Source organism: Oryctolagus cuniculus, chromosome 7 (genome assembly GCF_051225735.1).
Source record: "Oryctolagus cuniculus isolate XC-2025 breed Fujian yellow rabbit chromosome 7, ASM5122573v1, whole genome shotgun sequence".
Classification (NCBI taxonomy): Eukaryota; Metazoa; Chordata; class Mammalia; order Lagomorpha; family Leporidae; genus Oryctolagus; species Oryctolagus cuniculus.
The window spans coordinates 112,916,298-112,931,767 of NC_142873.1; the positions used below are offsets into that span (position 1 = coordinate 112,916,298).

General features: G+C 40.5%; 1 long non-coding RNA gene across 1 annotated transcript in view; it reads left to right on the forward strand.

Moving 5' to 3' along the window:
• LOC149125694 (uncharacterized) overlaps window positions 1-13,956 on the forward strand; it is a 104,646-nt gene extending 90,690 nt beyond the window's left edge. Inside the window, exon 3 of the long non-coding RNA XR_016237328.1 lies at window positions 13,282-13,956. This is a non-coding gene — a long non-coding RNA (uncharacterized LOC149125694). The remainder of the gene's footprint in view (window positions 1-13,281) is intronic.
• The last annotated feature ends 1,514 nt before the right edge of the window (window positions 13,957-15,470 follow it).

Consider the following 15,470-nt stretch of genomic DNA (forward strand, 5'->3'; position numbering starts at 1 on the left):
TTTTTTTTTTGACAGGCAGAGTTAGACAGAGAGAGAGAGAGAGACAGAGAGAAAGGTCATCCCTCCATTGGTTCACCCCCCAAATGGCCGCTATGGCCAGTGCATTGCGCCGATCTGAAGCCAGGAGCTGAGTGCCTCCTCCTGGTCTTCCCATGAGGGTGCAGGGCCCAAGTACCTGGGCCATCCTCCACTGCCCTCCCGGGCCACAGCAGAGAGCTGGACTAGAAGAGGAGCAACCAGGACTAGTACCCGGCACCCCAACCAGAACTAGAACTCGAAGTGCCAGCACCACAGGCAGTGTATTAGCCAAGTGAGCCATGGTGCCATCCGCCTTCTTTGTCTATTTTAATAGTTTTTGTGACAAAATATTTTTTCTGATATTAGGATGGCTACACCAGCTCGTTTTTGATTTCTGTTAGCATGAAATATCTTTCTCCATCCTTTCACTTTCAGTCTGCATGTATTTTTGTTGTTGGCTTCAAATAGTTGGGCTTTATTTTTTAATGCATTCAGCCAATCTGTATCTTTTAACTGGAGAGTTAGGCAATTTACCTTCAAGGTGACTATTCATAAGTAATGACTTGGTCCTGCCATTTTCCCCATAAATATTCCTATTGTTTCCTTTGATTTTCTTTGTATTTCTACTGGTAGGTTTTCTGCCTTCACTTTATTTCATAGTCATGACCATGTTTCTGGTTTTTGTGTATAGCACATCCTTAAGCATTTTTTGTAAGGCTGGACTGGTGGTGACAAATTCTTTCCATTTCTGTTTGTTATGGAAGGTCTTTTTTTCACCTTCATTCATAAATGAGAGCTTTGCAGGGTATAGTATTCTGGGTTGATAGTTTTTTTCCCCCTAAGTCTTGGACTATATCTTGCCATTCTCTCCTAGCCTGTAGGCTTTCTGATGCAAATTCTGCTGTTTTTCTAGGTGGAGATCCTCTGAAAGTAATCTGGTGTTTCTCTCCTGCACATTTTAGAATCTTTTCTTGATGTTTTGCTGTGGAGAGTTTGACTACAAGGTGTTGTTGTACAGATCCCTTCTGGTCATGTTTATTAGGAGTTCTATGTGCTTCCTGTACTTGGATATCCCTTTCTCTCTCTAAATTAGGGAAGTTTTCTGTAATTATTTCACTAAAAAGTTCTAATACATTCTCTCTTTCCATGCCTTCAGGAACTCTTATGACCCATATGTTGGGTCATTTGATACTAACAATTAGGAAACTAGATGTTTTTTAGTTTTCTGATTTCTTCTTCTCCTCCTCTTCCTTCTCCTCCTCCTCCTCCTCCTTCTTCTCCTCCTCCTTCCCCCCTCTTCCTCCTCTCTTCTTCTTCTGTCTGACTCTAAAATTTCCAGAGATTTGTCTTCTAACTTGAATATTCATTTTTCTGCCTCTTTGAGTCTGTTATTAAAGCTTTTTGCTCTATTTTAATTTGTTCTTTGAATTCTTCATTTCCAATATTTCATTTTGATTTCTCTTTAAAATCTCAATTTTATGGGAAAATTTTTATTCATGTGATGTACACAATTCTTTAGTTTACGAATTTGCTTCTGATTATTTCTAAGTAATCCTATGATCAATTTCTTGAATTCCATTTCTGGAATTTCATCAATCTCTTCATCTTCACAGTCCAACATTGAAATGTTCTTTTTTTGGGGGGGGGTGTCATATTATATTCTTTATTCTTTTTTAATTTTTTTTTAACTTTTATTTAGTGAATATAAATTTCCAAAGTACAGTTTATGGATTACAATGGCTTTCCCCCCACATAACTTCTCTCCCACTTGCACCCCTCCCATCCTACAGACTCTGTCTCTTAATTTGCCATCTTCAATCCATTCTCCATGATTTTACCAGAGTCATATTTTGAAATCTCATTTGCGATCATGTAAATCCCCCAATAGAGCCCCTCCATGGCTCTTAATCCCTACAAGATGAAGTTAAAACCCTTCTGTCACTCCAGACTCTGTGCTCCCACTGTCAGAGCTGTGCCACCATGTTTTCCCACTCCTACTTACTTACTTGTTTCTGCAGATGTAAAGCCAAAGCCTCAGGAAGGAGAAAGGGACTGCAGGGGACCAGGTTATGGGCTCACACCTTGGCCACCATGTAGAAAGCATGTGCTGTAAACCTGTTTTCTTATATTCAAGGAAAAATGGTGACCTACCTCCTCAGGAATGCATCTGAATTAAGCAGCAAGTTTTCACCATGCTGTTTTGACTTTCTAACTATTTTACATAACCACTCACATTTTGAACTGCTTTTCCTGTTAACTTTCACAAATGAATAAAAATATATTATTTTACATAAAATTCATATGATTTCTTTGGTGTTTTTTTTTTAACTTTTATTTAATGAATATAAATTTCCAAAGTACAGCTTATGGATTACAATGGCTTTCCCCCATAACATCCCTCCCACCCACAACCCTCCCCTTTCCCACTCCCTCTCCCCTTCCATTCACATCAAGATTCATTTTTGATTCTCTTTATATTCCCTAAGATCAGTTTAGCATACATTAAGTCAAGATTTCAACAGTTTGCTCCCACACAGGAACATAAAGTGAAAAATACTGTTTGAGTACTAGTTATAGCATTAAATCTCAATGTACAGCACACTAAGGACAGAGATCCTACATGAGGAATAAGTGCACAGTGACTCTTGTTGTTGACTTAACAAATTGACACTCTTGTTTATGGCCTCAGTAATCACCCTAGGCTCTTGTCATGAGCTGCCAAGGCTATGGAAGCCCCCTGAGTTCACCGACTCTGATCATATTTAGACAAGGCCATGGTCAAAGTGGAAGTTCTTTCTTCCCTTCAGAGAAAGGTACCTCCTTCTTTGATGACCCGTTCTTTCCACTAGGATCTCACTATCTCACTTGCAGAAATCTTTCATTTAGTGTTTGTTTGTTTGTTTGTTTGTTTTGCCAGAGTGTCTTGGCTTTCCATGCCTAAAATACTCTCACGGGCTCTTCAGCCAGATCTGAATGCCTTAAGGGCTGATTCTGAGGCCAGAGTGCTATTTAGGACATCTTTCAATCTATGAGTCAGCTGTGTATCCTGTTTCCCTGGCTACAGCACTTCTGATTCAATTCTCTGCTAATGCACCTGTGAAAGCAATGGAGGATGGCACAAGTGCTTGGACCCTTGCACCCATGTGGGAGACCTGGAAGAAGCTCCTGGCTCCTCGCTTCAGACCAGTCCAGCTCTGGTTATTGCAGCCATTTGGGGAATATACCAGTGGATGGAAAATCTCCCTCTGTCTCTATCTCTCCCTCTCTCTCTGTAACTCTGCCTTTCAAATAAATAAAAGAAATTTTTTAAAATTTTTTTAAATTTTTAAAAAAAATTTTAAAAAGAAATAAAGGTGGAAAAACTGTTACCTAATAGAGGATTGGTTAAAGAATTAAAAGACTTACCTATCCCATAGAAATCTTCCCCCACCTTTTGGGAAATCACTAATATTGGTGTAATTCTGGGGCATTGTTTACATTTAGAAACTGAGGTAAAACAATGCTAGGATCACCACATTGAAAAGAGCAATTTTGAAGTCTTCTGAGCCCAAGATGATGGCGGGGTTTTATCCATCCTTTCTCAGTAGCTTAGATTCTGAGAGGAAGCTGCAACCCAATATGCTCATATTTGAGATGGCATTCCTCATTCTGTCCTACCTGGAAGCACATAGAGAAGCGTGTGTCTTTCAAAGGACCTGTGTGTGTGCACCCAAATACTGCCAGACTGAGCTTCTTGGAGATTCCCAAGGAGTGCCAGCTCTCTCCCTGTCTTTTGATGCCCTCACAGATAATTCCTCCTATGTATTCCTAGCAACACAAATGGAACTGGCAATGTAAGGCCTTGCATCTCCACACCCTAGCCCCACAGACACTGCCTGCTGATTCTCTTTCTGCATCATTATCAGCATCTAAAAGCATTTCCTAGGATCTCTTCGTGAATGTTTCGCTGTGGCACGGGCCACAATGAAGGGAACAGATGTGATGGGCCAACCTCCAGGGGTTTACAGTCCCAGGCAGAAAGACAGACACAGCAAGCACAGATGAGCGCTCAGGCATAACCTGCAAGCCAGGACTCAGGTACGACAGTGGGGATTGATACAGCGTTCGAACCAAGGCAGACGTCCTCTTTTACATAAGGTTGCTTGTTTCTCTACAGGGTTCCCTCAGGGCTCCTTTAACAGCTGGCCCTCTTGGGGAATTTATAGAAGGTTCTGATTTGCAAAACTACTTTGAAAGCAATGTACACAGGGACCTACTGACTGTCTGCAGCTTTTGACAATGTTGTAGGAAGATGTGGCCAATATTGAACGGGCTCGTAGAAAAATGTGAACTTGTATTGACCTGATAAGCAATTAAAAGGCCTCCATTTATTGTACATAAGTATAAAATGGTTTATTTTGTGCTCAGAAAAACATGTGGCCTGTGATAGCCACATATAACAACTGCTTATAAAATGAATGAATTAAAACAAAATACCTGCCCCATTCATGACTAAGTAGATAAAACCCTCTCCATTTTCTTTTCTTCTCCATTTCCCTCTTCTTTCTTCTCATTCATCTCCATACCTTAAATATTATTTTTAAATTTGAACATATTTTAATATATACTATAAGGTGAGAGTACTAATAAATCCCTTAATACCATTTATCAAATAGCCTTTCCTTGCCCATTTAAATTTCTTCAGGACTGGGCCTGAGGTGTACTAATCTTTTTTTTTAAGATTTACTTATTTATTGAAAGGCAGAGTTACAGATAAGCAGAGGTAGAGAGAAGGCACGGGGCAGGGGGTGCGTCTTCCATCCGCTGGTTCACTCCCCAAATGGTCGTGGTGGCCAGAGCTGGACTGATCCAATGCCAGGAGCCAGGAGCTTCTTCCAGGTCTCCCACGTGGGTGAAGGACCCCAAGAACTTGGGTCATCTTCTACTGCTTTCTGAAGCCATGGCAGAGAGCTGGAATGGAAGTAGAGCAGCCAGGACTCGAACTGGTGCCCATATGAGAATGCTGGCACTGCAAGCGGTGGTTTTATCCACCATACCACAATGCTGGCCCCTGTAGTGTACTAATCTTTCTATCTTTAGAGTTTCTTGTGAGGCCTTCAGCTATTTTTGGGTATATGATAGTATTTGATGTATTTATGTTCTTTGTGAGTGTGATGTATTCCTGGTGTTGGTGAATGGGGTATTTGTGTTGCCACACTCAGCATCTGTTAAGGACTGAATCATGACCCCTCAAAATTGATCTGTTGATCTCCTAAACCTTAGTCCCTCAGAATGTGACTGGGTTTGGAAACAGGGTCTTTAAGCAGGTAACTAAGCTAAAATAATGACATGAGAGTGGGCCCTGGGACAATACAGCTACAGACACACCAGAGGGAAAGCCATGTGGAGACACAGGGAGAGGAATAGCCATTTACAAGCCAAGGAGAGGGGCCATGGCAGCATCCAACCCTGAGGATACCTTGATCCAGCACTTCCAGACTTGAGAAATGGAAGCAAAAGAATCTTGTTCTAGCCACCCATTCTGTGGTACCTGCTATGGCACCCCTGGCAAATTAATTCAGCATCTATAAACATCACATATTTTTGTGTTACTGTCCAATTGTGGTCTGTCTACTTTATTGCTTTGAACCATTTGAGTATGCTTTCCAAATTTTACCAAATTATTGTATCCTTTACCAAATTATTGTATCCCTTCAAATATGAGACATATGCATAAGAAAGAAATGAAAATATTAAGCACAGTTATCTCTGAGAGTGGGACTTTGGGACATTGTTCATCTTTTTCCTTAAATCTTTAAATATTTTCAAAATTTTCTAAAATGACAATGAGTTACCCCTACAAATAAGTAAGCGAATGACTTTAAAATTTTGCAAAGGTGTTAGTGTGTTTATGATATGGTGGCCCAAGAAGAAAAAGGTGAGGCTTGCATATAGATTATGTTTGCAGCCTCTGAGGCTCCTATACACATTTTGAAATTGTTGTAGCCTAGGCTCGTTCTATAAAAATGCTTGTTTCTGAGGATGGTGATTTGTTTGGATAAGCTTCTTCCCTTTTTTGGCTTTTTTCTGCATAGTCACTATGGGAGGCATTGTTCTCACTGATCAGCATAGTCACATACTTCTATTTCTATCACTGACAGCATTATTCGCAAGTGCGCTTTTTTTTTTTTTAAAGTCTCTTCTAATTTCCACACTACCACTTATTGTATTTCATTAAAACTGGTTTAGAAATGCAAGACATATAATTAGATTGAGAAATATGCTATCGATTTAGTTTTCCATTATGATGTTATCACATGCACCAAAAAAAGTCATTTGGTACAATTGTTATGATTAAAACCACAAAAGAGATCTATTACAGCAGACTGGGTTTGCAGTACAATGTAAAATGTGAGAGAGGGGTTAATCCATTTTTATTTGTGCTGCATATGTCATGTATCCATAAATGCCTATAGGCTAATAATTTCAACTGAGTCTTTAATAGATGAGAGGTTTTTCAGGAAGTCATATTAAATAAAATTACATCAATACTTATATATTCAATTGCTAACGTTGCTATGGGTAATAGTCCTTTGCCGGCTCTGCCCTATAAAAAATCTACACAAAATCTACACAAGGCAGTTTTCCACTGCACAGAGGCTAGATAGAATGGGATAAGAGTGTGGATTTTGGAATCACACAGAAATTGGGTCAAGTTGTAGTGCCATTACTGTCTAGGAGACAGTGGGCTCACTATTCAGTGAATATTTATGGTAAACGAGACTTTAATAGCCGTTATTTCACTTATTTCATGCAAAGTCATGAATTTGCCAGCTTAAGTTTTTACAGCTAGGAACTGATCAGATTTTAGTCCCTTCATCTCAAAGTCTATGCATTTTTGACAATAACATTCTCTTTTACTTTTGAGTGATTTTGGATAAATTGCCTAATGTTTTTGAGTCTTTGTTTTCTCAGCTGATATAACAAGCATAATGATATTCTTTCATAAGATCATTTTGATGATTAAATGAATTAATACCTGTAAAACTGAGCTCTGTTCTTGGTATGCAGAAGGTACCCAGTAAATGCACTTATACTTTTTGTACCATCAGTAGGTACTCCTATAATCTCTGGGGTAAACTAGGGGTTGTACAAAGGGCTGAAGGAATGATACTGATGCTCCACACCCTCTTTCTTTCTTTCTTTCTTTCTTTTTTTTTTTTTTTTTTTTGACAGACAGAGTTAATGAGAGAGCGAGACAGAGAGAAAGGTCTTCCTTCTGTTGGTTCACTCCCCAAATGGCTGCCATGGACAGCGCGCTGCGCTGATCTGAAGCCAGGAGCCGGGTGCTTCCTCCTGGTCTCCCATGTGGGTGCAGGGACCCAAGCACTTGGGCCATCCTCCACTGCCCTCCCGGGCCACAGCAGAGAGCTGGACGGGAAGAGGAGCAACTGGGACAGAATCCGGTGCCCCAACTGGGACTAGAACCTGGGGTGTCAGCGCCTCAGGCGGAGGATTAGCCAAGTGAGCCATGGCGCTGGACATTCCACACTCTCTTTATAAGCAAGGGAATGACATGTAAAAATAACTCAAGATTACTGATATAGAAAATCATTATTTGAAGAATCTTGGAGTTAGCTATAAAGATCATCTTAGAGCTATGATTTTAAGCTTTAGCTATAATAGCCTACAAAGTGACTTTAAGATATTTATTAAACACCTGGTATTTCACTGACCTTGTTCTAAACACATTCTCATATATTATACTTTTTAATATTTTTCAACCACTTATGGAGCATAGCTAAAGAAATAGAGCTGGAGAGGCTAAGATAATTTGAGCAATGACTTGAAGGATGAGTACATTTTCTATAAGCAAAAATGAAGATATGTGCAGAGACCCTACATAAAATGATATTGGACTGTTTTTTATCTGTCTGGTTGTTTTGAGTTAAGCAATCAAAGTGATATAGGAGAAAGAGAATGGACTTTGAACCAGATTGACCTGGACTTACAATTAATGCAATAACTTGCATGATAGGCAATTCTTAAATATATTGTCTGAGTCTCTGATCTATCAATGTAAAAGTGAGGCATATTAATACCTAATTCTTGACCATTGCTTTAAACATCCTGTGAAGAAAGATTTGTACAATGGTTGAATATTTTATTTGTGGTTTACCACATTAAAAATAATTTTATTTATTTGATAGGCAGTAACATATAGAGAGGTGGAGAGACAAAGAGAGAGAGGTCTAAAATCCACTGGTTCACTCTCCAAATAGCTGCAATAGCTAGACCTGGGTCAGGCCGAAGCTAGGAGCTCCAAGCTTCTACTGAGTCCCCAACATTGGTACAGGGTTCCAAGCACTTGGGCCACCGTCTGCTGGCTCATTTGCAAAGAGCTAGATCAGAAGTAGAGCAGCTGTGTCTTGAACCAGTGCTCATATGGGATGCTTGTGTTACTGGTGGCAGCTATACCTGTTATACCATGACACAGGTCCCTGGATTACTATATTTTAATAGAAAAAGTTAAATATTCTTATCAAAGTTTCATGGAATTTAGGAATGAAATATATTAAGATGGATGAACATTGAACAGGTTAGATGCAAGTGACTCACTATATATGTACAATGCTAGTATTGTATTTATGTGTGAATGAATCCAGAGACTTAAATAAGATTACCAGACTCTCACACCTATGACTTCTGTTTTCCCATTTTTTAGCTTTATTTTATTTATTTGAAAGATAGATTACAGAGAAAGGGAGTAGAGGAGGAGAGACAGAGAGATCTTCCATCTGCTGGTTCACTCCCCAGATGGCCACAGTGACCAGGACTGGGCTAGGTCCAAGCCTGGAGCCTGAAATTCCATCCAGGTCTCCCACATGGGTTGCAGGTGCCCAAATACTTGGGCCATCTTTTGCTGCTTTTTCCAGGCACATTAGCAGGGAGCTAGATCAGAATTGGAACAGCCAGGAATCAAATAGGAACTCACATGGGATGCCAGCATCCCAGGAAATAGCTTAACCCTGTTTGACAACACCAACCCCTTCTCTATTTTTCTTATTGCTCATTATCTTCCTGTTAAACAAGTTGATTTCTAGCCTTATTCCCTCAGCAACATCAACATGAAGATGGCACTGTTTTGTAGTTAATACAGAAAATCTCCTGCAACATTCTTTGATTATATGTAGTTGGGTCATTTGCTCCTCTGGATCTAATGCTAAAGCCAGGGGAATGGAGCACACAGATTTCTCAGGCTTCAGTCACATGTACACTCTGGCATTGGGAGACAAATTCACCTGATTAGAACTATGGATAGAGATTTGGGAGGAGTGGCATAGCAGATACCTCCAGTGTTATGCCCATATTTCTTATATCCAACATTTGCCTGTATTTTTTGTCAGAGAGCTGCCTTCACCACGCCAGCATCTGATTTGCTTGTACTCCTGGAGAAACATGGAATTTATGTTTCCTTGAAGGCAGTTGCTAAATAATGAATGGTGGGAATGGGAATGGGGTATTAATATCCCAGTTACCTTCCTTTGATGAGTACATCTCTCTGAGGTATTGCTGTACTCTGTCTCCAGAAATCTTCTGTGGAGCTGAACTAAAGTCATCGACCTGGGACTTTGATAATGTGTATTTCCCAGTCCCACTTAACCACACCTTCCAGGTTTGCCTAGGAGCACCTCTTAATAACTCACTTCTCTATGAGTCCTTATTACAGAGTCTGCCTCGGGGGAACTTAATCTAAAAGATTTCTCCAAGGAAGTTGAGTATCTTAATTAGCCATTTCTGCAACAGTGCTGAATAAATGACACCAAAATCCAAGGTGTTCACCATAACAAACAAACTTTTTTTTTGACAGGTAGAGTTATAGACAGTGAGAGAGAGACAGAGAGAAAGGTCTTCCTTCTGTTGGTTCACTCCCCTAACGGCCTCCACGGCCGGTGCTGCGCCAATCTGAATCCAGGAGCCAGGTGCTTCCTCCCGGTCTCCCATTCGGGTACAGGGACCCAAGCACTTGGGCCATCCTCCACTGCACTCCCTGGCCACAGCAGAGAGCTGGACTGGAAGAGGAGCTACTGGGACAGAATTTGGCGCCCCAACCAGGAATAGAACCTGGTGTGCTGGCGCCGCAGGCGGAGGATTAGCCTAGTGAGCTATGTCACCGGCCCACCATAACAAACTTTTATTTTCACTAGCAAGTTGGCTAGGAAATCTCTGTTTCAAAATATTGTTTAGGTATGAGTATTCTACCTGTCTTTTGTTCTGGGATCAGGCGTTATACAGGGCATCATTTTCTCAAGAAAAATGAGGCCAAGAAGCACAGTTAAAGCCTTTTTCACATCACATCAATTGGGCAAACATTGCATTGACCAAATCAAATCACATGGTCAAGTCGAATATCAGAATGCTAAAGAATAGCTTTCTTCTACTCCAGACACATGGAAAAAGGCTTCATTGTATAATATTATCAGTAGATGAAGAGTATTTGGGAACCATAACCCAATCCACTACATTTCTATGCTATGTAGGAAAAAGCAACAAGTATAATACTCTAATTTACAATTGACCATGTATCATGGGCTGAAAAATGATGCATAAAATTCATGTATTTGAATTCCTGGGATCTGTGAATATGTTACTTCATATTACAAAAGGGATTTTGAAAATATAATCAGGTTAAAGATTTTGAGGTGAGGAGCTTGTCCTGGATTACTCAGGTGGCTTTCTAAGAACAAGAGTCGGCCGGCGCCACGGCTCAATAGGCTAATCCTCCAGGCCGGCACACCAGGTTCTAGTCCCGGTTGGGGCGCCGGATTCTGTCCCGGTTGGCCCCCTTCCAGGCCAGCTCTCTGCTGTGGCCCGGGAGTGCAGAGGAGGATGGCCCAGGTGCTTGGGCCCTGCACCCCATGGGAGACCAGGAGAAGCACCTGGCTCCTGCCTTCGGACCAGCGCGGTGCACCCGCCGCAGTGCACCGGCCGTGGCGGCCATTGAGGGGTGAACCAATAGAAAAGGAAGACTTTTCTCTCTGTCTCTCTCTCTCACTGTCCACTCTGCCTGTCAAAAAAAAAAAAAAAAACAAGGGTCCTTGTGAAATGGAGGCAGAAGGTTAAAAAGAATGGAAGGTGGCTTTGAAGTTGCCAGAAGGGGCCATAAGGAATGTTGGCATCTTCCAGAAGATAGTTAAGGCAAGGAATAGGTTGTTTCTTGGGAGCTCCACAAGACACCAGTCCTGCCAACACCTTGATTTTAGTTCTGTAAGATTTGTTGTACACCTCTGACTTCCAGAAATGTAATAGAATTAATGTGTGCTGTTTCAAGCCTCTAAATTTATGGTAACAGTGGCAATAGGAAAAAAAAAAAACACGTCATGTGATTTGCATATATTTTCTTTAATATATAAACTAACCCTATAAATAGACTTTATTATTTCCTCTTTTAAAGATGAGTAAACTGAAGTTTCAGTGTATTAGGTAATTGGCTCAAGGTCATTTCACTGACGTACCAGAGTCAGTCTTGAAACTCAGGTCAAACTTCAAACCTGATGCTCTTACCACTGAAATTCTATTTGAGCTTCTGTTTTGTGCCAATGGCTAAATTAAGGAATAAACTCAGAGAAGATGAGGGGATGTATATTTTCTTCAACATCTGCTTTTTGTTTGTATGGTACAGCTATAGGTTTTATCTTAAGTTCTATGGCACATTCGTGATGAACTACTTGGGAATAAAGATATTGAACCTCTAAAGATGGTATTATAGACTGAATTGTGTGTGCCCCCATGCCCAAGTTCCTATGTTGGAGCCCTAACCCTAAATGTGATTGTATTTGAAGTTAGGGCCTTTAAAGAGGTAATTCAGTTTAAATGAGGTCATAAGGTTAGGACTCTAAGAGAACAGGATTGTCCTAATAAGAAGAGGAAGAGACATTATAGATGCCTGTGCCCAGAAGAAAGAACATGTGCAGATACAATGAGAAGGCAGCGAGCTGCAAGCTAAACAGAGAGGAGTCAAGAGTAACCAAAATTCATGTTACTTTGATTTGGACTTCAGCCTCCACAGCCATGAGAAATAAATTACTCTTGTTTAAGCCACCAGGCTGTGATAGTTTGCTATGATATCACTAGCAGACTAAATATAGATGGCCTCTGGCCTCATACCCCTATGAAGACTTGAAATTTTGATAGATTTATTTGCCGAATTTCAGTTCATTTATTACTTTTACAATAATAAACATTAATATTTCATTTAAAGAACTGGTGTAGGTGAAATTAAATTTCTAGAATTCAAGAGCAGAATATATTCTCATATCATGGAAAACAGCTGGGGAAAAAGAGGTCTGAGAAACGAGTAGACAAATGAGAAACTGTACTCTTGAGAGAATACAATGATTCTTTTTCTCCTGACACTAAATGCTTGTTCAATATGGTTGCCCCTTTTCACATCAAAATTGGCGGTAGCAGGGCCACAGGAATATCCTGAGGCCTTTGGAAGAAAAAAAATGTGTTGGTGATTATTTAATCAGCAAGAGGATCCCTTACTTCCCAAAACATTAGAGAAATTATAAGCATGTAATATTTATTGAACTCAAACTCTTTCATGCAAGATGCTGAGCCATTTATTTAATTCTTAATAGTGCCTTTATTATAGGAGAGTTATAATATTTTATTAAATTGGGATATTTTAGGTTCTATAACAAATAACTGCCATTATGTCAATAGGTAAACTTAATAGAAACATATTTTGTGGTCACGTTACATTCCAAGGCAAGCATTCCTGTCTAGTGGCAGCATTTCTTCCATGTACTGATCTAGTAATCAATGCTCATGTTTTTACATAATCATTCTTGGGGGCATTCCATCTGGAAAAATTGGAAAATTAAGTCCACTGGCTGCTGAACCACCTTGGTTCATAGTGACTTCCTGCACTTCTTGCATGTCCTAATACCATTTGAAATTCATGTGCTTTCTTCAAATGTCTGGAGTTGTCATTGAAGGTGACGATCCTGGAAGGTACTATTGATCCCCCTCCTGCATGAAGTTAGAGCTATTTTGTTAATTCTCATTACTTAAATATGAATGCAAGTAATGTATGTAACATCTGGGCCAAGGTGGTTGAAAGTGGGTATGTTTTTTCATCCTCCTGTATCCTTGCAGTTAGAAGATTCTGGGACATGGCTTAGCCTCCAGAGCAAAGGAACCTAAGCCTCTGGATGATGCCATAGAACGCTTCTCTCTTCACTTATTGCCAATACTTGCATTTTTTTTTTTTTGCAGGTTAACTGGAACAAAGTTTTATTGTGCTACATCAGTGAAATGTTGGAATCTCTGCTACGGTGGTTAAGGTCTCTCTAATATAATGGCTTCATCCACAAGCAAGAAAGGACAGAAAATATGATGACTGTTTGGGCAAACTCTTCTCAATGCAAGTTGTTTTAATACTTTGGAAAGAGTAATACAGTTTGAGGGTACTCAACTGTCTGTCTAAACACCTTCACAGAGCCTGACACTACTGGATGAATAAACAGCCCATAATGAAACTGCTACTTTCTTTTGGGAAGCTCTGTGCAAGTTGATGTAGCTCTTCAAGATGGACCATAGTATGTCTTATAAACACCTTATTTAGGGCCAATGCTGTGGCATAGCAGGTAAAGCTGCTGCCTGCAGTGCCAGCATCCCATATGGGTTCATAGACCAGTTCAAGACCCAGCTGCTCCACTTCTGATCCAGCTCCCTCCTGTGGCCTGGGAAAGCAGTGGAAGATGGCCCAAATGCTTGGGCCCCTGCACCATCATGGGAGACCCTGAGGAAACGCCTGGCTTCTGATTGGTTAGGCTGTTGAGGCCAATTGGGGAGTGAACCAGCGGATGGAAGATCTCTCTCTCTCTCTGCCTCTCCTTCTCTCTGTGTGACTCTGACTTTCAAACAAACAAATAAATCTTTAAAAAAAAACCACATTATTTATAACATTGTTTTATTTAACCTTTTGGAACTTCAATCAGGTTTCATTGCTACACTCATTACTTTAAAGTTTTGACCTTTCATCTTAAACTGTGAGCTTTTTGTCATTTGTATTAGTCTGATTTGTCCGTGTCCTCAGTGCCTGATGTGGTGCCTGGCACAGCAAGGATTTAGTGTCTGTTGAATGAGTACTTGTATGGACAGATGAATGGGTGGAGGCTTTTCTGTCAGAACTGACAAGCTAAGCAGAGTAGGAAACAAGAGGACTTGGGAAGCAGTTGGTGGGTGAGTGTTAGATGGTAATCTGACTATTAGGCATTGGAAAAAAAATTACTGTTAAAATCAAGCACAATTCAGAATTGTGAGGTTTAGGGCAATAGCCAAAGAAGTGGTGAGTAGATCTCCAGTGTTAAGGGATCTGGGTGTTGTCTTAAGGTATTTCAGACAGGCTGCATGTGTAGTCTGCAAAGTTGCAGATTTAGTAAGAAACAATGTTTGGTTATCCACGATTGAAGAGTAATCAGACTTCTGGCTACTGTCAGCATTTCCTTTTTTTTTTTTTTTAAATCAGATGTGTAAAATTAATCATACTCCCTACTCTGACTGGTTCTCAGCATCAGTCTTTGTAGATGCCCATTAGATTTTGCTATATTCTAGTACTTTTTTTGAATTTTCTCTCCCTACATCTACTATATTTGCCCCCTGCTCCACATGCCACCACAATGGTATATTTTATGTGTGCTTTTTTTTTTTTTTTTTGACAGGCAGAGTGGACAGTGAGAGAGAGAAACAGAGAGAAAGGTCTTCCTTTGCCGTTGGTTCACCCTCCAATGGCCGCTGCTGCCGGAGCGCTGCGGCCGGCGCACCGCGCTGATCCCAAGGCAGGAGCCAGGTACTTATCCTGTTCTCCCATGGGGTTCAGGGCCCAAGTACTTGGGCCATCCTCCACTGCACTCCCTGGCCACAGCAGAGGGCTGGCCTGGAAGAGGGGCAACCAGGACAGAATCCAGCACCCCGACCGGGACTAGAACGTGGTGTGCCGGCGCCGCAAGGTGGAGCATTAGCCTAGTGAGCCACGGGGCTGGCCTTATCTGTGCTTTTAAAGCACCTGCACAGAAGAAGCACATAGCACTCTATTTAATAATGCAAGTATTGGTGCCTGGGGTCAATTCCTTGCTCTGGTGGTATATATCATGCAACTTCAGGCAAGCTGTTTAGCCACTCTGTGCCTCAGTTTCTTAGTTTGTATGGCTATTACATGAATTAAATATTTTTAGCTTAATATGTACACAGTATAAATTGATTAGTATCTCACATAGAGTTCTTGAAAATGTAGGTTTCATTTGCGTTTTTAAAAGGATGCACTTATAAATATCATGTAGCTTATTTTTCTTTGTTGAACACTTTTAAATCTCTGACTTTCCTTCTGTATTACTCTGCATTTATTATTTTGAATTGTTCCATAATATTCCATTCTATGCAAGGCCACTTTATATCCATGCATT